General features: G+C 45.8%; 4 non-coding genes across 4 annotated transcripts; all 4 read right to left on the bottom strand.

The window, feature by feature from the left end:
* Nucleotides 1-6,204: 6,204 nt before the first annotated feature.
* On the bottom strand, nt 6,205-6,276 carry TRNAC-GCA (transfer RNA cysteine (anticodon GCA)). Its single transcript has one exon. It is a non-coding gene; the product is annotated as a tRNA-Cys (tRNA).
* Nucleotides 6,277-10,325: 4,049 nt separating this feature from the next.
* Nucleotides 10,326-10,397, bottom strand: TRNAC-GCA (transfer RNA cysteine (anticodon GCA)). Its single transcript has one exon. It is a non-coding gene; the product is annotated as a tRNA-Cys (tRNA).
* An 8,578-nt stretch (nt 10,398-18,975) lies between these two features.
* On the bottom strand, nt 18,976-19,047 carry TRNAC-GCA (transfer RNA cysteine (anticodon GCA)). The gene has a single exon. It is a non-coding gene; the product is annotated as a tRNA-Cys (tRNA).
* A 2,518-nt stretch (nt 19,048-21,565) lies between these two features.
* Nucleotides 21,566-21,637, bottom strand: TRNAC-GCA (transfer RNA cysteine (anticodon GCA)). Its single transcript has one exon. It is a non-coding gene; the product is annotated as a tRNA-Cys (tRNA).
* Between the last annotated feature and the right edge of the window lie 2,183 nt (nt 21,638-23,820).

The following is a 23,820-nucleotide window of genomic DNA, read 5'->3' as shown; positions in this document are numbered from 1 at the left end:
ACCAAAATGAGGTCAGAGATCCTGAGTCAGGTGTCACCGCGCAATGAGACAGCAGCCTGGATGCTGCGTCTTCTGTGCAACACGATCAGGAAGAAAGGTAAAATCTGGGCAGCCAGGACCTGTCTCCGTTGACCCATTTCAATCCTTATTCAAATCAGTTTTTTTTTTTTTCAGATGAAAGCATTTCTCAAGTGACACTGACAATTGAAACCATCGCTGTTTTAAAAAGCAAGACTGAATTGTCTGGAAAAAAGCAAATAAGTCATTTCAGAGATAATACATATTTATAATATGTGTATAATTTTCTTACAACAATTAACTCTTCTTCCTGTTTTATGATGATTTTTAACAATAGAACTCTTGATTACTTTTTCATGCCAATTAAAAAAAAAACTTTTCAGGACACCTTTCATAGTAGCTGCATAGTATTCTATATGGCTGCTGCTACCATTTATTTAGCCAGTCCTTTGTTGGATATCTGTGCAGTCTCTAATTCCACTCCTATAGACAGCTCTGCAAAGGGTCCTGTTGAAGATGTGTCTCTGTTTCATCTTACTTTATCATAAATTCCTAGACATGGAATTTATGCATATGCATGTTTAAGCCATTATATTGTGAAATTTTTCTCCAGAAAAGACATATAGACACGTACTGTCAACATCAGAGTCTGAAAGTACCAGCAAATAGATTTTCATTGTGAAATATACATATAGAAAACTTATATGTATTATTTAATACAGTATTTAATAAACACTTATAGATAGCCCTGTGTCCACTGCCGAGGGGAAAATAAAACATTGCTAGCCACCCCCTTCCCTGGTGGCTCAGCAGCAAGGAATCTGCCTACAATGCAGGAGACACCGGAGATGCGAGTTGGAGGAATCCAATCCCCTGCAGGAAGGTCCCCTGAGAATCCTGCAGGCCACCTCAGGGTCCATTTGCGTCCCCTTTACTTATCACGACACCGTCCCTTCTCACGTGCATCCTGATCTTTGTGAAAACAGTATGTGTGTATCAATTAGGCCATGGTTGCCAGCTCTGTTATGGGCCCTCCACACCCCACTGCCGTATTGTTTACCTGTCCCGTAAGTTATTGTGAAAGGTAAAGTCTCCTCAGTCCTATGATTGAGGCTTTGTTTATTTCTCCTTTCTATTTCTGTCCATTTTGCTTTATATGTTTTGATACTATGTTATTGGGTGCATTTAGATTTAGAATTTTAATATTTCCACTGACTTCCTTATCATTTTTTAGCAGATTAGAAATCATTCCATTTTATTAACATATACCAAGTAGTCTGCATAAAGCCTTTTAAAACTTACTGTGAAATCCTTAATCAAAATACAGATTATGGGAAGAAGTAAAATTATTATTATATGCAGATGACATGATACTCTATATGGAAAACCCTAAAGACTCTACACAAAGACTACTAGAACTGATAATAAATTCAGCAAAGTAGCAGGATACAAGATTAACATACAGAAATTATTTCATCTCTTTATGCAAACAAGGAAATATCAGAAAGAGAAAAAATTCCCATTAAAGATCGTGTTTTAAAAAACACCCAGGAATAAATCTGAGTGAGGAGGTGAAAGACATATGCTCTAAAACATTGACAAAGGAAATTGAAGATGATTCAAAGAAATGGAAAGATATCCCATGCTCTAAGATTAGAAGAATTACTTTTTTATCGTGTGTGACTTGCCCATTCAAACAATGATTCCCTTCACTAAAGTCTTATTAGAAGATGCATGGGTGTGTGGAGCATCTGTGTCCTTGAAATACATGTTAGTAGCTGTTCTCTATAGACAGGGACACTTGCTGGAGACCGTACAGTGGGGAGGGATTCTCTGATTTCAGTGGGGAGGATCCTAGGGTGTTAGAGTTCAAGAAGTGTGACTCTTCACCTCCAGAGGCAAGTTAGAGGTTACTGTCTGGTCCATGCCACACAGGGCGTGGCTGTGCGTGACCGGTCCTGAGGTCCTTGGGGCTGACGATGGGAAGCCCGCCCCCGTCCTCTCGACTTGTAGCACGAGGCGATTCCTGACCTCTCATTCGGTTCCCAGATCTGAATCAGTTCAGAGGCCTGGCATCCCTTGAAAGGGAAATCTGAATAAACCTGAGTAAAGGATTCTTCCGAAATATCCAACCGTGGGATGGGAACTTACTCCTAGATTTCCCCAAAGTGCCCTTCAGCCGTTTGCCTGGAAACGCTTTACTAGGGAAAGACAAATACCCACGTATCTTCCAGATTATTGGTGTCTATTGCCTCTGTGAAACTTCCGGAGGTCTAATATTTGAGGGAACATCAGCATATCCCAGGAATGACGACATCCTATACCTCGCCCGGTTGAACCACCACAATCACAGCTAATAGCTTCCCCTGGAGGATCCCATCAAAGCTGAGGACCAGAGGGAGAAAGGACAGCAGCAGATGTGAGCTGAAGCCTAGATCTGTCTGGTGGAGTCCAGGAGGAGGTCGTGTGGGAGGCGGGGTCCTGAAGGAGTCAGAATGGATACAGCGCAGGATGGAGGGAGTCTCAGTACCAATTACAAGCCATGGCTTTACAAGCAGTGCCTTCAGCCTGGAATTTGAGATGACTGCAAAGAAGGAATACTTTCTTTCTTCCCACTACCCCCTTCTTCTTTTTACCTCCCAGAACTTAGCCGTGTTACAAGAATAATGAGTCCTGTTTCTAACACACCTTTGCCACGGTCCTCCATGGCCCCCTGGGTGGCAGCCATACAATGTTTTAGCTGCTAAGAAGGATCAGTCAGTGACTTCGCCAGAGCCTGTCCTTCGGTGGTGGGTGGTCTGTCCTGCTGCAGAGCAAGGCTTGGCAAGGAGAGGCCTGTCTCTAGGGCCCCAGAGGGGTCAGCTCATCTGCCGGGCCAACCTGCTGGTTTGGGACCTCCTGTGGAAAGCTGGAGCTGCATTTGAGCCTCGTGGGGAGGCTGCAGGTTTTGTAGCCAAATACCTGTCCTGGTGTCCACCAAGTCTCTGCAGACTCTGCCAAAGCTCTGGACTTGGCCATGGATGAGGGAAACACCGCAGAGGAGGAGATGGCCATGGAGACCCTAAGTCCATCCGTGCTTCTAGAGGGCACCGTGTGAGGCCGCAGGTGGGTGCTGAGAGAGGGGAGCTTCAGGTCAGCGCAGAGGAGTGTCCGGGCCCCATGAGCCCAGGAGAACTGAGCTCATGGCCAGAGAAGGGTCAGTTTGCAGTGAGGTCCGTCTGCCAGGTGCCCAGGAACAGACTAGGGATGAACAGGAACAACAGTGTGCTGGTGAGGGTGGGGAGCACACACCCCAGGAAAGGGGTAGAGCTCGGGGTAGAGCTCAGGGTACAGCGTTTGACTGCAGATCAAGAGGTCCCTGGTTCAAATCCGGGTGCCCCCTAATGAGCCTGCTTTTATCTGCTGAAAGAGCTCTGTCCCTCTAACTTTAGGAAGAGAGAAGCGGGGGTCAGGATCACATGGTTACAGGTCTTCCTTTGTCACAAAGCCAGTTGGGTTCCAACACCCAACCCCGCTGCACTAGGTCAGTCCCTTTCTCGTGGCTTCAGGCGGACTTTTGTCTTATTCTTTGCCAACCCATCACCGGAACGTTCTTTCCCTATTTTAGCAGAAGAAGTTTCTGAGTGCTCAAATGAGGAGCCTGGAGGAACAAGAGCTTATGGCAAGAAGAGGGTGGCTCAGCCAGGCCATAGAGCTGACCAGGGAGAAACAGAAATGCTGGGGTGCAGAGAGACTTCCCTGGTGGTCCAGCGGCTGGGACTTTGCCTTCCAACGCAGGAGGAGCAGATTCAGTCTCTGATTGGGGAGCGAAGATCCCACATACCTTTAGGCCAAAAAAGCAAAACATAAAAAAACAATATTGTAACAGATTAAAAAGTACAAGCTTAAAATACAATGACTGGGAGACTGGAGGACCCTCCCTGGGGAGGCCACAATCATGAAATAGTGTCACATAAGAAAGGGTGAGAAGTGGGCTCCTGGCTCAGGGGAGGGGCCTCTGACTGTAGGTTTAAAGGGTTGGGTTTTCAGGCCCCTGCAAGCTTATTTCATTTAGTACCAGACATCAGGTGGAGGGCTTCCCAGGTGACTCAGTGGTAAAGAATCCACCTGGAATGCAGGAGACGTAAGAGACACAGGTTCGATCCCTGGGTCAGGAAGATCCCCTGGAGGAGGGCATGACAACCCACTTCAGTATTCTTGCCTGGGAAATCCCATGGATAGAGGAGCCTGCCAGGCTACAGCCCACAGGGTTGCAAAGAGTCAGACACGACTGAACAACTGAACACACACACACACACACACACACACACACACTCAGCGCACATCAAGTGGAAACCTTTCAGGTCATCTCTGGGGAAGGTCTATCTCACCCCACCCCGTCAGGGCTTGGCCACAGGAATGGGCAGCAGATGAAGGCAGTGGGCAAGTTTGTGCCCTGCCCCGGGGTGTTGGGGGGCAGGAAGAGCCTGAGAACCAGTCGTGTGGATCTAATCCCAACCCTATTATTAATCAGGCGTGTGCGCACAGGCATGTCTCTTAATTATGGCCTCTTTTTGAGCCTATAATATGGAACACAAAACTAAATTGGTGATTCCCAATTCTCCCTTTCTTTGGGGATCTTCTCCAGAGTTTGTTATAAATAGAATCTTTGGGGACTTTCCTGCTGGTCCAATGGCTAAGACTTTGTGTTCCCAAGGCAGGGGGCCCAAGTTCAATTCCTAGTCAGGGAACTAGATCCCACATGCCACAGCTATGACCTGGTGCAGCCAAATAAATTTTTTAAAATTTTCAAAAGAAATGATCTTGCCAAAAAGTTTATATTCAAAAATATAGAGGACTTCCCTGGTGGTCCAGCAGTTAAGAATCCACCGGCCATCGCAGGGGACCTGGGTTTGATCCCTGGTCCGGGAAGATTCCACATGCTGCAGAGCAACTAAGCCCCAGTGTGTCAACTACTGAAGCCCACATGCCCTGGAGCCCATCCTCTGCAACAAGAGAAGCCCCCGCAATGAGAAGCCCACACACCGAAGTTAGAGAGTAGCCCCCACCTGCCACAACTAGAGGAAGCCCGTGCAGCAAGAAAGACCCAGCATAGCCATAAATAAATAATTTTTTTTAAAAAGATGGAGTCCTTTGATTTCATGGCCAACCCTTCTGATTCAGGAGGTCTGACCTGGAGCCTTGAACTTCATGTCTATGAAAGCACATCCTACTTTCCTGCCTCAGAGGCCTGTGTGTGATGGGCAGCCCGGCTGGGGCACTGTGGCCTCAGTTTAATCCAGAGGCCCTCCGTGACACAGCCATGGACTTCTACTGATGGCTTGGCCCTGGATGGCTGGCCGGGGGCAGAGGATGGTGCAGAAGGGGATGACAAGCAGGGATGCCTTCAGGGTGCAATCGAGCAGGGCTCCTGGGCTCCCTAGACACAGGGCAGCTCAGTGTCTGGAGGAGTGCTGGCTACAATCACAGAGGCCAGGGGTCTCCGTTTGGCCAGAACAAAGAGATGAGCTTTTAAGGACAGCTGCGTCTTGCCTGTTCTTATTGTGATCCCTGCTTCCTTTCCCTGGCCAGAGCCGATGGTGTGGCACAGAGGAGAGAGAGAAAAGAGGCAAGGAGGGTCAGGCAAGTCCTTCCGCCACCCCTTCACTCCTCGGCTTTAATCCCACAGCCAAGAAGGATTGGCTGATCCTGTTCTTCCACGGGCCCTGCTCTCTCTGGGTCTGTGAGTCAGAGCAGACCCAGTGGGAGCTCTAGGACCTGGGGACATGGACACTCAGTCCAGGACCTCTGACCTGCAGCCCAGCATGAGGGGCTCAGGAAACTAACACAGAGGCTTCTGTCAGTTCAACAACTTCTGCGTCATAACCCACGTGGGGGGTGATGGAGACACACCAGCCCCCTCTGTGGAGAACGTGCGGATCTGTGGAAGGTGGAAATCTCTGGCTGGAGCTGAGGCAGAGCCGGAAGAGCTGGAGGAGGCAGGGATCTGTGCCTTGTACACTTCCATTTTCATGCAAGTCACCTGAAGGAGCACCTTTAAATTCAGATCGGGTTTGTATTTTCCCAGGAGTTGTGAATCAAAGGGTTTGAACGGCTTTGTCTTTCTTCTCCAGGTGTCCTGATCTGGGGAAGTGGGGTGCGGACAGGTAATGTCAAACCCACTTTGGATTGAAAATGAGAAAAAGGAGGGGGCACCTGGATTTGAACCAGGGACCTCTTGATCTGCAGTCAAATGCTCTACCCCTGAGCTATACCCCCTGACCTGGTAGAGTGGTATAATTAATGCCTTTTACTGGGTTGACATACCAGTATTCCATCTTGCTGGTTGAGATGTTCGGTCAGCTCTGCTTTTTTGAACCCTGGCCTCCTAGCTGCCAGGGATCAGCCTTTGTTTCCCCATCACTTCTATGTGCATCTGGCTGGGGCCCCCCTGGTAGCCTGGTTGAGTTTTACAGGTTGGAAAACATTTCAAATCATCCAGATAATCCCCTTGGGTGCTGACAGTCACTGAGCATCTACTGCGTGTCAGGCATGCTGGGATGACAATCTAACTGTGACATGGTGACACTGTCTTCTCCCACTTGAAAGAAGTTCACAGCCTATGCCCAAGAGTTATTTAAAGACATAGAATAATCTTCATGAAAGTTCATCAAGTGAAAAGGCAGTTACAAAAGTGTGTCTAGGAAGAATTATAGGTGATTTCAACTTTTTGTATTTTTTCTCTTCCAACTTTTCTATATTGAGCATGTTGCCATTGTAAAAAAAAAATGTTTCTTAGGAAAAATGATACTCTAGAAGAGTGCCACTTGTAAGAATGTATCCTTCAGAAATATTCATGAATGCACAGTGAGTGGTAGAGACCCTCTGCAACCTTTTTCTGTATTAGCAGTGAACTGGAAACCACCTCAATATCCATTGACAGGGAGACTGGCTATAAACATTATGGTGCAGTCATAGGAATATGATGCAACAAGAAAAGATAAAATTGGTCCAGAGTGTGTCATGGAAAGATGCTTAACAATACCACTAAGTGAAAAAACCCAAATTGCATGACAAATGCATGTATGCTGTAAGTTCACTTGGGCTTTTTAAAAAGCTACTGTGGGGACTTTCCTGGTGGTCCAGTGGTTGACTCCACACTCCCAATGCAGGAGACACAGGTTCAGGTTCGGGTTCAATCCTTGGTCAGGAAACAGAGCTCCTGCGTCCATCCCCATGTAAGTGTCTGAGAATAATTAGAGGAAAGCTCAACTCTGAGGCTAGTTGAGCCTTGCAATACAGCAAGTCCTCTACATACGAACCTTCAAGTTTTGAACTTTCAAAGATGTGAACATGCATGCCAGCCCCGGAATACCAGCTGCTGTAGTGCCCTACTGTGCTTTTCAAGGTACTGTACTATAAAATTAAAATGTTTCATTTTTTGTTTGGTTTTTATGTACAGATTACGTGTGTGAAAAGTATTATAAGCCTATTACAATGTACCACTAGATAGTCGATTGTTAGTTGGGTACCCAGGCTAACTTAGCTGGACTCAGGACCAAATTGGATTTATGAACACGCTCTCTGAATGGAACTCATTTGTACGTAGGGGACTTACTATAAATCGAAAGGTGGATGGCAGTGTTTTTAAAGGCAGAGAAAGTTTTTTATATTCATTCTTGGAGCAAGGTATTCAAGGAAGGGCCAGCCCCCAGCTAAGTGATGAAATTATATACACAACTGACAAGGCCTCCCCCCAGCCAGAGGGAGACAGCTGGGGGTGGGGTGGGCACTCAGGGGCCTCCTAAAGGGCAAGAGACAGGCGGATGCAACTGCCTCCCACACAGAGCCTGCATGCTCAGTCCTGCCAGACTCTGACGGCCTGGTGGTTAAAAAGGAAAATCCTCCTGCCAATGCAGGAGACTCAGGAGATTTGGGTTCAATCCCTGGGTCAAAACATCCCCTGGAGGAGGTAATGGCAATTCGCTCCAGTATTCTTGCCTGGAAGAATCTATGGGCAAAAGAGCCTGACAGGCTACAGTCCAAGAGGCCGCAGAGTCGGACATGACTGAGCACACAGACCGTTACATTATGGGAAAGGTTAAGAAGGAAGGGATCACCCGGGTCAATGAGGCTTCAGACTGATTTCAGGGCTGACAGGTCAGGTTGCAGGACCAAAAGGAGCAAAGAGGGGACAAGACAGAGGTTGCCATCAGTGAGATAATCTTCACTATCAGGAGGCATCCAGGGAGGGCGAGGACAGGAAAGGGACCAGCAACCAGATTCTAAGCCAAAAGTCCAAGTGCTTATGAACCTGCAATAACAATCGCCACCTCCCTAAGGAAAAAAATACTAATTTAAAAATTCAAATCTCTTGTTAACAAAATCAATGAGCTTTAATGAAAGAGGAATTAAAGCACAGCCCTGAAAATTAAAGTTTTGTTTTTACAGGTGCGTATGCATATGTTGATAAGATAACGCCTGTTGAACAGAATAGTTACAACACAGGAAGTTAGACAAAGAGCTATTTGCCAACTTATCAAGATAGACAAAGTCTCAAGGAAAACTAGAGCTGGCCATGCTCTGTCTTAAATGGCTATTTCTCAATAGAAAGAGATTAAGACTTTCTTGCAGTCAAACAGTTTTATTATGTGAGGCTATTTTCAGCCCATATAGACTTCTGCTGTTTATATAACCTGAAACATCAAGAGATGTATTTCAGGTAGTTGTAAGAAAGGTCATAAAAGATGGTTAGTGTCAGGGATAATAAATTCAAATGATAAAATTCCCATGAACTGTACTTCTGAATTACATGCTAAGCTCTGAACCTACAATGAATTCTCAGATCATCAACCAAAACGTTTGTTCTCCAAGCCAGAAAGTCATGGAGTTCTTTAGTTTTGAGATAGTTGATATAATTTCCTTCTGCAGAAGTTTACTTGTAGAGCTTGAATGAGACATAAAATTGTCTATAATAATTACACGACCCAAACTTACACTTTCACATGTGGATTTTTCATCCTCTGTGCACTCTCTGAGCCCCCCTCAGGGAGGGCTCACTCCCTGAGAGCCACGGGTCCTGGTGGTTTGGCTTGGAAATAGATCAGTTCCACCTCGTCCCACAGAGAATGACTGGACTGAAACAGGGAAAAATTAAGGAAACCAAGAAATGCTGAAACAGCAATTGTTCCTGGAGGATGACTTTGAGGTCAAGTGACAAATGATACCCTTCAGAATGGAGGAACGCCAGAACACAAGATGCTGGGCAGGGAAGAAGCCAGTTCTGACTCCATGTTGGAAACTGGTTCTTTGGCTTGTTTTTGGTTGCTTTTGTTATTATGTGTGTGTGGGGGATTGTGTGTGTTAGGACTTTAGTCACGTCCGACTCTGTCACCCTATGAACTGTAGCTCACCAGGCTCTTCTGTCTATGGGATTCTCCTGGCAAGAATACTGGAGTGGATTACCATGACCTCCTCCAGGGGATCTTCCCAACCCAGGAATCCAACCTTTTCTGTCCCCTGCATTGGTGGGGTCTTAATCACTAGCGCCACCTGCAATCATACATAATAGCCTGCCTCAGAGAACCGTGCCCCTCTGCCTGACTGTAAACAAAAGTGCCTTTGCTCAGCTCCTAGAGTGATAATCTGACCCTGACCACCTTGTGAATAGCCGCAAGGAAAAGAAGAGATTAACGCACCCCTCCAAAGGCTGGCCATTCCCAGAGGCGTTTTGGAAGACTGAAAGGCTGAAGACCCTTCCACTTTACTTCTGCACTGCTTCTCTCTCTTTACTCTGCCTTTTGACTTTAGTTCCTCATTGCTTCTCTCCCTCTGACTCTGTAAAAGAACTTGGCATCCAGACCCCAACAAGATGGTTACTCTGAGACGTTAGTCTGCCATCTTCTCGGTCAGCTGGCTTTCCAAATAAAATATTCCTTGCCTCAATACCTTGTCTCTTGGATTCACTGGGACTCAGTAACAGACAGAGCTGGGATAAGGGAACCACTCTGAGAAGGCTTCTGAAATCTCTGCTAAAGGTGGTTTTAACTTAGCTGCAGACTAGGCGCTTTGGGAAGAGTTTACTATACCTGGGCTCCACCTCAAATACACTGATTTAACTGGTCTGGGGTGGGGCCTGGGAAATGGTACTTTTATAGACTCTTCAAGGGATTCTAATTTATACTCAAAGTCAAAAACTGCCAACTATCATAGTAAAGCTTCACAGTTTTCTGGTTCTAAAAAAAAAACAAAAACAAAAAACTTTACATTGAAGTCTAATAAGGAAGAAGTTGAAATGCTGTACCCAAAGGGAAAAGTTAAGAATAAGTAGGGGGCACCCAGATTTGAACTGGGGACCTCTTGATCTGCAGTCAAATGCTCTACCCCTGAGCTATACCCCCTTCTGTGATGGTGTGACTTAATTAATGTTGTTGTCTATCCAGCCACACCCAGACTACCTGTAAACCTGTGAGTTGCCACTTCAGGATGGACCTCTCTTGGAAACCGCAAAATCTACTGCTTGAAAACTCATCAACCTGCTACAGAAAAGGCAGCCAGCTCTCTCCTCAAAAACCGCACAGCCTGTGTCCCCATCTCACCCACCCCGGCCCCCAGCCTATAGCACCAGGGTGTGGGCAGCAGCCTGGAGAACCCTAGACATTGACTGCAGAATGGCCTTCAGAGTCACATGACTGTGCCCATCACGGTGGGCAACTGAAGAACAGAAACTGGAGGTGATGGAGGTTATCTGTCCAAATTCACTTCATGAGGTCTAACGCTCAGGGGCTGACACTCAGTTCAGGGAACTTTCTGATAAACTCAGTCAAGGACACAGACGACCGTACCAACCTCTGTTTCTTCAGTTAATAGAGATGTGACCACGGAGAGTCACCACTCCTAGGAACAGGCAGAAGTAGGTGAAAGAAGCCAGTCTGAAAAGGATACATCCTGTATGGTTCCGACTACATGACATTCTGAAAAAGGCAAAGCTATGGAAAGACCTTAATGACCCAGATAACCACGATGGTGTGATCACTCACCTAGAACCAGACATCCTGGAGTGCAAAGTCAATTGGGCCTTAGGAAGCATCGCTACGAACAAAGCTAGAGGAGGTGATGGAATTCCAGTTGAGCTATTTCAAATCCTAAAAGATGATGCTGTGGAAGTGCTGCACTCAATATGCCTGCAAATTTGGAAAACTCAGCAGTGGCCACAGAACTAGAAAAGATCAGTTTTCATTCCAATCCCAAAGAAAGGCAATGCCAAAGAATGTTCAAACTACCACACAATTGCACTCATCTCACATGTTAGCAAAGCATTGCTAAAAATTCTCCAAGTTAGGCTTCAACAGTACATGAACCAAGAACTTCCAAAAGTTCAAGCTGGACTTAGAAAAGGCAGAGGAACCAGAGATCAAATTGCCAACATCCCTTGGATCATACCAAAAGCAAGAGAATTCCATAAAAACATCCACTTTTGCTTCATTGATTATGCTAAAGCTTTTGACTTTGTGGATCACAACAGTTGAGTTCAGTTCAGTCTCTGTCATGTCCAACTCTCTGCAACCCCATGGACTGCAGCACACCAGGCTTCCCTGTCCATCACCAGCAACGGGAGCTTGCTCAAACTCATGTCCATCGACTTGGCAATGCCATCCAACCATCTCATCCTATGTCGTCCCCTTCTCCTCTTGCCTTCAATCTTTCCAGCATCAGGGTCTTTTCCACTGAGTCAGTTCTTAGCATCAGGTCGCCAATGTATTGGAGTTTCAGCTTCAGCATCAGTCCTTCCAATGAACATTCAAGACTGATTTCCTTTAAGATTCACTGGTTTTCTCTCCTTGCAGTCCAAGGGACTGTCAACAATCTTCTCCAACACCAAAGTTCAAAAGCACCAATTCTTCAGCCTTCAGCTTTGTTTATGATCCAACTCTCACATCCATATGTGACTACTGGAAAAACCATAGCTTTGACTAGATGGACCTTTATTGGCAAAGTAATGTCTCTGCTTTTCAATATGCTGTCTAGGCTGGTCATAACTCTTCTTCCAAGGAGCAAGTGTCTTTTAATTTCATGGCTGTAGTCACCATCTGCAATGATTTTGGAGCCCCCCAAAATAAAGTCTGTCACTGTTTCCATTGTTTTCCCATCTATTTGCCATGACGTGATGGGACCAGATGCCATGATCTTAGTTTTCTGAATGTTGAGTTTTAAGCCAACTTTTTCACTCTCCTCTTTCACTTTCATCAAGAGGCTCTTTAGTTCTTCACTTTCTGCCATAAGGATGGTGTCATCTGTATATCTGAGGTTACGGATACATCTCCGGCAATCTTGATTCCAGCTTGTGCTTCATCCAGCCTGGCATTTTGCATGATGTCCTCTGAATATAAGTTAAATAAGCAGGGTGACAATATACAACCTTGACGTACTCCTTTTCCTATTTGGAACCAGTCTGTTGTTCCATGTCCAGTTCTAACTTTTTCTTCTTGATCTGCATACAGATTTCTCAGGAGACAGGTAAGGTGGTCTGAGAGTCCCATCTCTTAACAATTTTCCACAGTGTGCTGTGATCTATACAGTCAAAGGCTTTGGCATAGTCAATAAAGCAGAAGTAGATGTTTTTCTGGAACTCTCTTGCTTTTGCTATGATCCAGTTGTTGTTGGCAATTTGATCTCTGGTTCCTCTGCCTTTTCTAAATCCAGCTTGAACATCTGGAAGTTCACAGTTTCATGTACTGTTGAAGCCTAACTTGGAGAATTTTTAGCAATGCTTTGCTAGCATGTGAGATGAATGCAATTGTGTGGTAGTTTGAACATTCTTTGGGATTGCCTTTCTTTGGGATTGGAATGAAAACTGACCTTTTCCAGTCCTATGGCCGCTGCCGAGTTTTCCAAATTTGCAGGCATATTGAGTGCAGCACTTCCACAGCATCATCTTTTAGGATTTGAAATAGCTCAGCTGGAATTCCATCACCTCCACTAGCTTTGTTCGTAGCAATGCTTCCTAAGTCCACTTGACTTCACTTTCCAGGATGTCTGGTTCTAGGTGAGTGATCACACCATTGTGGTTATCTGGGTTATGAAGATCTTTTTTGTATAGTTCTTCTGTGTATTCTTGCCACCTGTTCTTAACATCTTCTTCTTCTGTTAGGTCCATACCATTTCTGTCATTTATTGTGCCCGTCTTTGCATGAAATGTTCCCTTGGTATCTCTAATCTTCTTGAAGAGATCTCTAGTCTTTCCCATTCTATTTTTTCCCTCTATTTCTTTGCATTGATCACTTAAGAAGGCTTTCTTATCTCTCCTTGGTACTCTTTGGAACTCTGCATTCAAATGGGTCTATCTTTCCTTTCCTCCGTTTCGTTTCACTTTTCTTTTCTCAGCTATTTGTAAAGCCTCTTCAGACAACCATTTTGCCTTTTTGCATTTCTTTTTCTTGGGGATGGTCTTGATTACTGTGTCCTGTACAATGTCACGAACCTCCGTCCATAGTTCTTTAGGCACTCTATCAGATCTAATCCCTTGAATCTCTTTGTTACTTCCACTGTAAAATCATAAGAAATTTGATTTATGTCTTACCTGAATGGTTTAGTAGTATTCCCTACTTTCTTCAATTTAAGTCTGAATTTTGCAATAAGGAGCTCATGATCTGAGCCACAGTTAGCTCCCGGGCTTGTTTTTGTTGACTATATAAAGCTTCGCCATTTTTGACTGCAAAGAATATAATCAATCTGATTTCAGTATTGACCATCTGGTGATGTCCATGTGTAGAGTCTTCTGTTGTGTTGTCGGAAGAGAGTGATTTCTATGACCAGTGTGTTCTGTTGGCAAAACTCTGTTAACCTTTGTCCTACTTCATTCCCTATTCCAAGGCCAAATTTGCCTGTTACTCCAGGTATCTCTTGACTTTCTACTTTTGCATTCCAGTCCTCTATAATGAAAAGAACATCTTTTTTGGGTTTTAGTTGTAGAAGGTCTTGGAGGTCTTCATAGAACCGTTCAACTTCAGCTTCTTCAGCATTAATGGTCAGGACATAGACTTGGATTACTATGATATTGAATGGTTTGCCTTGGAAATGAACAGAGATCATTCTGTCATTTTTGAGATTGCACCCAGGTACTGCATTTTGGACTGTTTTCTTGACTATAAGGGCTACTCCATTTTTTCTAAGGGATTCTTGCCCACAGTAGTAGATATAATGGTCATCTGAGTTAAATTCACCCATTCCAGTCTATTTTAGTTCGCTGATTCCTAAAATGTCTCTGCTCAGTCTTGCCATCTCCTGTTTGACTACTTCCATTTTACCTTGATTCATGGACCTAACATTCCAGGTTCCTATGCAATACTGTTCTTTACAGCATTGGACTTTACTTCCATCACCAGTCACATCCACAACTGGGCATTGTTTTTGCTTTGGCTCTGTCTCTTCATTCTTTATGGAGTTATTTCTCTACTTATCTCCAGTAGCATATTGGGCACCTACCAACCTGGGAGTTCATCTTTCAGTGTCCTATATTTTTGCCTTTTCATACTGTTCATGGGGTTCTCAAGGCAAGAATACTGAAATGGTTTGCAAGTGGATCACAACAAACTGGAAAATTCTTCAAGAGATGGGAATCCCAGACGACCTTACCTGTCTCCTGAGAAATTTGTATACAGGTCAAGAAGCAACAGTTAGAACTGGACATGGAACAACAGACTGGTTCCAAATTGGGAAAGGAGTACGTCAAGGCTGTATATTGTCATCCTGCTTATTTAATTTCTATGCAGAGTACATCATGGAAATGCTGGGCTGGATGAAGCACAAACTGGAATCAAGATTGCCAGGAGAAATATCAATAAGCTCAGATATGCAGATGACACCATCCTTATGGCAGAAAGCGAAGAACTAAAGAGCCTCTTAATAAAAGTGAAAGAAGAGAGTGAAAAAGTTGGCTTAAAACTCAACATTTAGAAAACTAAGATCATGGCATCTGGTCCCATCACTTCATGGCAAATGGATGGGGAAACAGTGGAAACAGTGACAGACTTTATTTTGGGGGGCTCCAAAATCACTGCAGATGGTGACTACAGCCATGAAATTAAAAGACACTTGCTCCTTGAAAGATAAGCTATGATAAACCTAGACAGCATATTGAAAAACAGAGATGTTATTTTGCCAACAAAGGTCCATATGGTCAAAAGTATAGTTTTTCCAGTAGTCACGTATGGATGTGAGAGTTGAACCATAAAGAAAGCTGAGCACCGAGGAGTTGATGCTTTTGATGTTGTTGTAGGAAAGAGGACCCCTTCCAGGGCCCGAAACTGGGCTCTTGTCTAACACTCGGAAATGAATTGTCCGAGGAGACACATGTGCTGACAAAGCAAGAGATTTTATTGGGAAAGGGTACCGGGTGGAGAGCAGGAGGGTAAGGGAACCCAGGAGAACAGCTCTGTCACATGACTTACCGTCTCGGGTTTTATGATGATGGGATTAGTTTCTGGGTTGTCTTTAGCCAATCCTTCTGACTTAGAGTCCTTCCTGGTGGTGCACGCCTTGTTCAGCCAAGATGGATGCCAGAGAGAAGGATTCTGGGAGGTAGTTGGACAGGTGGTGTCTCCTTTTGACCTTTCCTGAACTCTTCTGGTTGGTGGAGGCTTGTTAGTTCCCTATTCCTTATCAGGACCTCCTGTCGTAAAACAACTCATGCAAATGGTTACTGTGCTGCCTAGGCAGGGTGGGTGGTTTCAATCAGTGTGCTCCCCCTAACAGTGCTGGAGAAGACTCTTGAGAGTCCCTTGGACTGCAAGGAGAGAAAACCAGTGACTCCTAAAGGAAATCAGTCCTGAATGATCATTGGAAGGACTGATGCTGAAGCTGAAACTCCAATACTTTGGCCACCTGATGGGAAGAACCCTGCTGCTGGGAAAGATTGAAGGTAGGAGGAGAAGGAGACGACAGAGGATGAGATGGCTGGATGGCATCACTTACTCGAAGAACATGAGTTTTAGCAAGCTTGGGGAGTTGGTGGTGATGGACAGGAAGGCCTGGCATGCTGCAATCCATGGGGTCGCAAAGAGTCAGACACGACTGAGCGACTGAATGGAATGTAATGTAAGGTGGCTGAGTATATTTAGGAATCCCCTAGATCATGAATGGACCTAAGCTAACATAAATCTAAGACCAAGAAATGCTGCTGGAGAAGAACCACATTCTACCAGAGGCTCTGTGATCTGTGGGCAAATGTGTAAGATGAACTCACTTTGATTGGCACCCTCCATCTCCACGCCAAGAAGCAGGTAAACTTTCTTTGCTGCAAACTGTCTCTCCCACCTTTGGAATCTCTCCCTTTCACCTATCAGCGTCCCCCTTGGGGCCTTGACACCCCAGCAGCTACCTCCTCTCCTCTTGAGGTTAGGAGATAGATGGGCTTCACGTTGGACATTTACCATCAGCCAGCCTCCTCTTTGCATTTCCTGAGATAAGAGATAGGTGGGCTTTAGTTGAGGAATTTACGATCAGCCCCCTGTTGACTGGTAAGTAGCCAGTCTTAGTCTCTTGTAAACACTTCAAGGGAATAATTGTGGCAAGGACAAAGAGAAGAAAAAATTCCTGAGTAAAAGATAAGGGGACACTCCACATGCTCAGAGAGACTTGGGGTCAAAAGTCAGAGGATAATTCCAGGCCAGAATGAGTCTTGCTCCTCCCAGAAGCCTTCACTTTGAGATCCATCTTGGCTAAGGTGTGCACACCCCAGGGGAAGGTCCTGAGACGAATTAACCAGAATAAGGCAAGGGGGAATAAGGCATGGGAAGACAAAGACCCATAGAACTGCCCCCTTATAAAGGATTTAAACTTCCCAAAGGCGTAACTCTCTCTGAGCTAGCCCATCTCCTTTTAGCATGTACTTTTCTTTTCAATAAAATTTTTACTTTAACTTTACTCATTTCCTTCTGCCTCCTTGCCTGAATTCATCTTGACTAGGCAGACACTACTAGGAACCTTAGCCCTAACTGCTGGCTCCTCTGGTCCAGTTTTAGGACTCCCAGTCTGGGAAACTAAGACCCTGCTTCCAACACTGCCCACAGTGCTTGCTGCAAGCTGCCACTTATGCTGCACATGGCTGACGATTGAAGATTGAAGGCAAAAGGAGAAGGGGCGGGCAGAGGATGAGATGGTTAGATAGCACCACTGACTCAGTGGGCATGAATCTGAGCACACTTTAGGAGATAGTGAAGGACAGGGGAGTCTGGAGTGCTACAGTTCACGGGGTCACAGAGTTGGTTAGTTAGTGACCGAACAACAACAAATATATGTACCGCTCATCTGTCGATGGACATTTAGGTTGCTTCCCTGTCTTACCCATTGTAAACAGTGCTGCAGTGAACAATCACCATTGAGGGGCATCTTTTAAAAAAAACTTTTTATGTTGTATTGGGATATAGCTGATTAACAATGTTGTGATTGCATGTATTGCTCTGGATTAGAGTTTTCTCAGGATACATGCCCAGGAGCAGGATTGCAGGATCGTACTGTAACTCTCTTTTTAGCTTTGATTTACCTTTTTCTAATAATTAGTGACATTGAGTATCTTTCCCTGTGCCTGTTGTCTTCTTTGGAGAAATGTCTATATAGATCTTCACCCATTTCTTTTGATTGAGATTTTTTTTTAATATTAAGCTGTATGAGTTGTTTGTATACTTTGAAAACTAATCTCCTGTCTATTGCATCTTTTGCAAACATTTTCTCCCATTCTGTGGGTTGTCTTTTCAGTTTGTTTATTATGGTTTCCTTCGCTATACAAAAGCTTTTAAGTTTAATTAGGTCTCATTTGTTGTATTTTTGTTTTTATGTCCATTACTCTAGGAGACCAGTCCAAAAAGATATCTCTGCAATTTATGTCAAGCAGTGTTCTGCCTATGTTTTCCTTTAGGAGTTTTATAGTATTTGGTTTTGAGTTTAGGTCTTTAATCCATTTATAGTTTATTTTTGTATGTGGTGTTGGAGAATGTTCTAATTTTACCCTTTTTCATGTAGCTGTCCAGTTTTCCCAGCACCACTTATTGAAGAGACTGTCTTTTCCCCATTGTGTACTCTTGTCTCCTTTGTTGTAGAGTAATTGACTGTAGACGCCTGAGTTTACTTCTGGGCTCTCTATCCTGTTGCATTGATCTACCTTTGTGCCTTTGTTGACCGCCTTTGTGCCAGTCCCAGAACCAGGGACCTCTTGATCTGCAGTCAAATGCTCTACCCCTGAGCTATCCCCCAGGAACACCAGCACAGTCTGATGAACACCTTTCATCTGTGTGGTGACACTAACCTCTGCAAAATTAAGTTATAGATCTTCTCCAGGACTGACTTTCTGGAAGCTGCCAGTCCTGGCTCCTAGTAAGATATCTTCCATCCAGTCTACAACTTTCCAGGCCTCAGTTGGTGTGTTGGGTCATCAACAAGGAGAAAGGGAGAGAAGTTGCCTGATGAACCCCCAACCCACTTCTGATTGCCTTGCTTTAGCCCAAGAGCTGCCCGAAGATCTCCATAACTGCCCACACACCCCTCCCTGGGCTCCCGGCCCTTTGTTCCCATAGGTCTGACCCCACCCCCACCCCCACTCTGCTGTGCCAAACTGTTTTGGATGAGGGTGGTAATTTAGGGTTACCATTTATTGTCTGCTCCTGGGAAGTCAGCTGTATCTACAACTTTCTAGCCTGCCCTAAAAACACCCATCAGTCTGTATTGGGGGCCTTGCCTTCTCTTTGAGGATCCAACGGAGCTGGAGAAATGAGAAACACACAGAAGAAGAAAACGCAGATGCCACAAGGAGGCGGGATACCTGGAGGGTTAGTGCAGGAAGACGCGGGAAGGGGTGTCCACCCAGGCTGCTCCTGTACTAGTGCTGACCTGGAGCTTCCTGTTTCAAGCAGGATCCAAATTGGTGAAAAAATGAAGGAAAATGGAACAAGTAACAGTCTCCATGAATGAAAAATCCAATAAGGCAGGGGGCACCTGGATTTGAACCAGGGACCTCTTGATCTGCAGTCAAATGCTCTACCCCTGAGCTATACCCCCTTACTTATTATAGGTGTCTAATAATCACCTTTCACCTTCATAGTCACACCCAGGACTCCTGTAACATACTGGAAGTTTCTGTTGGTTTCTAGGAAGCTGGTAAGACCAGCAACTCATTCCTCCACAAGCTCAGCCCATAGAGGTCTCCCCCCGGGCCCTGGAGTGCCCCAACCCTACCCCTTCACATGCCTGCATCTTCCCCTTCTCCTCCAGGTGTGGTGACAGCAGCAGCCTGGAGAAGCACGGACATCTACTGCTGGAAGGGCCTTGAGAATTGGCCTTTCTCTTATTCTGCACTGCAAAACAGCGAGTTGAAGAGATCCTGCCAATCTCTTGGGAGATACATGCAGTACTTACACCAGAAGGTGTCTCTTCAGCCTGTGTATCTGTGCATTAAACCTGGGGGTGCTGGTGGGGACGCTGGAGAGGTTGGTGAACTTCTTAGTCCCTAACGTGGATCTTTTTTATTTTCCTAAAGTTAGTGGTAACCTCATGTCTCTTAGGCAATATTTTATATAACTAAGCAACTTGCAGCTACAATGATGTTACCGTTAGTTGCTCAGTTGTGTCTGACTCTTTGGGACCTCATGAACTGTAGCCCTCCAGGCTCTGTCCATGGGATTCTCCAGGGAAGAATACTGGAGTGGGCTGCCATGCCCTCCTCTAGGGGATCTTCATGACCCAGGGATCAGACCCGGGTCTCCTTCATTGCAGGTGGATTCTTTACCATCTGAGCCACAGGGAAGCCCACAATTATATTATTAGTGGTTATTATTATTCCCTCGCTTTGGAAGAGAAAATCTGTCAGACAGTATGATTTTCGCTTTTAACTATTGTGCTGCAGTCCCTGGGGTCGCAAAGAGTCGGACACAACTGAGCAACTGAACAACAAACTGTTGATGAAGAAATGGAGAGGAAGAGCGGAGTGAGAGGACCTGGAATTTCAAGTGGAATAAACAGGGCAGTAAAGTCTGTGATGTTCAAGGTGGTTTTGGAAAAGGCAGAGGAACCAGAGATCAAATTGCCAACATCCGCTGGATCATCGAAAAAGCAAGAAAGTTCCAGAAAAACATCTATTTCTGCTTTATTGACTATGCCAAAGCCTTTGACTGTGTGGATCACAATAAACTGTGGACAATTCTTCAAGAGATGGGAATACCAGACCACCTGACCTGCCTCTTGAGAAACCTACATGCAGGTCAGGAAGCAACAGTTAGAACTGGACATGGAACAACAGACTGGTTCCAAATAGGAAAAGGAGTACGTCAAGGCTGTTTATTGTCACCCTGCTTATTTAACTTATATGAAGAGTACACCATGAGAAACCCTGGGCTGGAAGAAGCACAAGCTGGAATCAAGATTGCCGGGAGAAATATCAATAACCTCAGATATGCAGATGACCCCACCCTTATGGCAGAAAGTGAAGAGGAACTAAAAAGCCTCTTGATGAAAGTGAAAGAGGAGAGTGAAAAAGTTGGCTTAAAACTCAGCATTCAGAAAACGAAGATCATGGCATCTGGTCCCATCGCTTCATGGGAAATAGATGAGGAAACAGTGGAAACAGTGTCAGACTTTATTTGCGGGGGGGGGCTCCAAAATCACTGCAGATGGTGATTGCAGCCATGAAATTAAAAGACGCTTACTCCTTGGAAGAAAAGTTATGACCAACCTATATAGCATGTTGAAAAGCAGAGACATTACTTTGCCAGCAAAGGTCCATCTAGTCAAGGCTGTGGTTTTTCCAGTGGTCATGTATGGATGTGAGAGTTGGACTATAAAGAAAGCTGAGCGCTGAAGAATTGATGCTTTTGAACTGCGGTGTTGAAGAAGACCCCTGAGAGTCTCTTGGACTGCAAGGAGATCCAACCAGTCCATTCTGAAGGAGATCAGCCTTGGGATTTCTTTGGAAGGAATGATGTTAAAGCTGAAACTCCAGTACTTTGGCCACCTCATGCGAAGAGTTGACTCACTGGAAAAGACTCTGATGCTGGGAGGGATTGGGGGCAGGAGGAAAAGGGGACGACAGAGGATGAGATGGCTAGATGGCATCACGGACTCGATGAACGTGAGTTTGAGTGAACTCCGGGAGTTGGTGATGGACAGGGAGGCCTGGCCTGCTGCGATTCATGGGGTCGCAAAGAGTCGGATACGACTGAGCGACTGAACTGACTGAAAGTCTGTGAACTAGCTAGATGCGCCCCCATGTGGTCATGATGTGAGTTTATTGACCTGAAATAACAGGAAGATCCCCTGGAGGAGGGCATGGCAACCAAACTCCAGTATTCTTGCCTGGGGAATCCCATGGACAGAGAAGCCTGGTGGGCTATAGTCCACAGGGTCACAAAAGTCAGACACGACTGAAGCAGCTTAGAGTGCATGCATGCAAGAGCTTCCTCGGGAGACAACTGGCCCGCCGTCTACAAGCTGCCACTGTGAATAACAGCATCCATTAGAACAGAATGGAAACCACTGCCTTTCCCAGCTTTCCTCCAATATTCCATAAAAAGTCCAGAGCAGTAGGGGGCACCCGGATTTGAACCGGGGACCTCTTGATCTGCAGTCAAATGCTCTACCCCTGAGCTATACCCCCTTACTTATTATGGGTGTCTAATAACCACCTTTCATGCTTCTCCAGTGGCTCAGCAGTAAAGAATCCACCTGCAAGGCAGGCGACGCGGGTTTGATTGCTGGGTTGGGAAGATCCCCTGAAGGACAGCATGGCAACCCACTCCAGTGTTCTTGCCTAGAGAATCCCATGGACAGAGGAGCCTGGCAGGCTACAGTCCATGGGGTCACACGACTGAAGCGACTTATCACGCACACAACTACCTTTCACCTTCATGGTCACACCCAGGACTCCTGTAAAATGCACTAGAAGTTTCTGCTTATTTCTGGAGAGCTGGTAAGACCAGCAACCTATTCCTAAACAAACTCAAAACTGAAGCAGTCACCTAGATCATCTTCCTGAGAAAACATGTTGGAGCCCACTCACCGCCCCCCGCCCCACGGGCCCTGTGAGTCTTTGCTGCTTGGGCCGAAAGCCGACACCCACAGTACACTTCCAGGGTCCCTGTTCAAGGCGGGTGACTGAGGTTCCGGTGGAAATGTAGCCCAGGGTGCGGCCCTGGATCGCAGGACTGAAAGTGGATTGCAGCCCCTGCTGTGTAGCCACCAGTCACCGTCCGCATGCTCCCTTAACACTGCCCATCACCGCCACCACTGCCCTTTCTTTAGTCTCTGCTCTGTGCAGACCCTGCTGAAGCAGCTCAGGGTGGAGCGACTGGAGACCCAAGAGCCTCCTGTAAGCACCTCACTGTGCTTGGTTACAGGGGGAGCATAGGAGAGGCATCAAAGCTCCCAGTTCCCCCCAACGGTGGTGCGTGTGTGTGGTGAAGGGGTGACGAACCCACAGGAAAGGTGATGTCTGCAAGGCTCTAAGATAAGTGTTAATGGGCATGGGGGTCCAGTCAGCCCTGGAGAAGTTCACCTGGGGCTGCAAGAAGCTAGAGAGGCTTTCTGGCAAAGACCTAAACTATCTGACCTCTCCTCCATCCTATGGAGACTCATTCCACGGGACCAGAGGCTAAAAAAGGCATTTTTTTCAGTCACAGAAAACTAACGGAAAGGGGGTTGTTGGAAGGTGGAGAGACCAAATCACATCCTCTGAACCGAGAAGGAATTTTAACAATGAGAAAAGAAGCAGACAACTCCATAAAGTACAAATACAGAAGTTTGTTGTGGATGACCTTCACAGGCAGGACCTGGCGGATAACGATCCAGCATCCTTCATAGTGGCGCCCTGCGCTGCTGATGGGGTACCCAGGGAATTATAGGGGCCAAAGCTAAAGGCAATCTGACCACTACGGGAGGAAGACGTCCACACCAACGGGAACCAGGGTCTTGTCCTCCCCCGTGGGAGTCTCATGACCAGTAACCACTGGGTCAACAAAAGGCCCTCTTCCACGGTTTATCTCAGATGGAGGAAAGGGTAAAAGCTGATGGAGAATTTATCTGTCTTGGACACATTCCTTATAAGTGGGCTAAAGGAGGGGAGGGGATAAGACTGCCGGCCTGAGATGGAGCTGAGAAAATGGGGTCCCTGTGGTTCAACCCCCAGCCCCTTCCCTTGTTATAACTGTAATCTCAGCAGCACCTTTCTTTTTACTTTCCATCAGCCCATGAGGACACCTCCACTGTGATTCCCTCTCCTTCCCCCGAGCCTGGACCCCCTCCCACCTGGCGGCCCTGAAGCTTCTCCCCACCCTTCAATTCATGTCCTTCAATCCAAGTCCTCTAAAGCGACTGCCATTCTCCAAGAAGGGCTTTCAGGATGATCCAGTATAGGAGCTGCTAAATGTGGCCCCAGGGGGAAAAAAAAAATCATCTCAGGTTTCTGTGATGTGAGTGGATGAAAGGAAGTTTCAGGATGGAACTGAAAGGAAGTTTCAGAAAGGAACATCAGTGGATGTTTTACTGCTGAAAACAGCCAAAAAAACCCAAATCTCTGGATACAGGCCCAGGGGAGGATGTATATGTTTATATATTTCCGGGTAGTTCTAGTGCTCAGATGAGCCTGGAGTCCCTGTGGTCTAGGATAGAACCATCTTGCTGGTTCTGGGACTTTCCATTGCCCCACCCCAGGAGCTGAGCTTGACAGCTTCCTTTCTACTTTACCAATTCTTTTGCTACCACCTCCTTTACCAACTGTTGCACCCCTCAATCTGCCCACCTGAAGGTGTCATTTGGTGTAGGTACTAAAACAAGACTTACTTG

This window comes from Capricornis sumatraensis, chromosome 5 (genome assembly GCF_032405125.1).
Source record: "Capricornis sumatraensis isolate serow.1 chromosome 5, serow.2, whole genome shotgun sequence".
NCBI lineage: Eukaryota > Metazoa > Chordata > Mammalia > Artiodactyla > Bovidae > Capricornis > Capricornis sumatraensis.
Note: the sequence above shows the minus strand (reverse complement) of the source record. Positions and strands in the feature narration are given on the sequence as shown.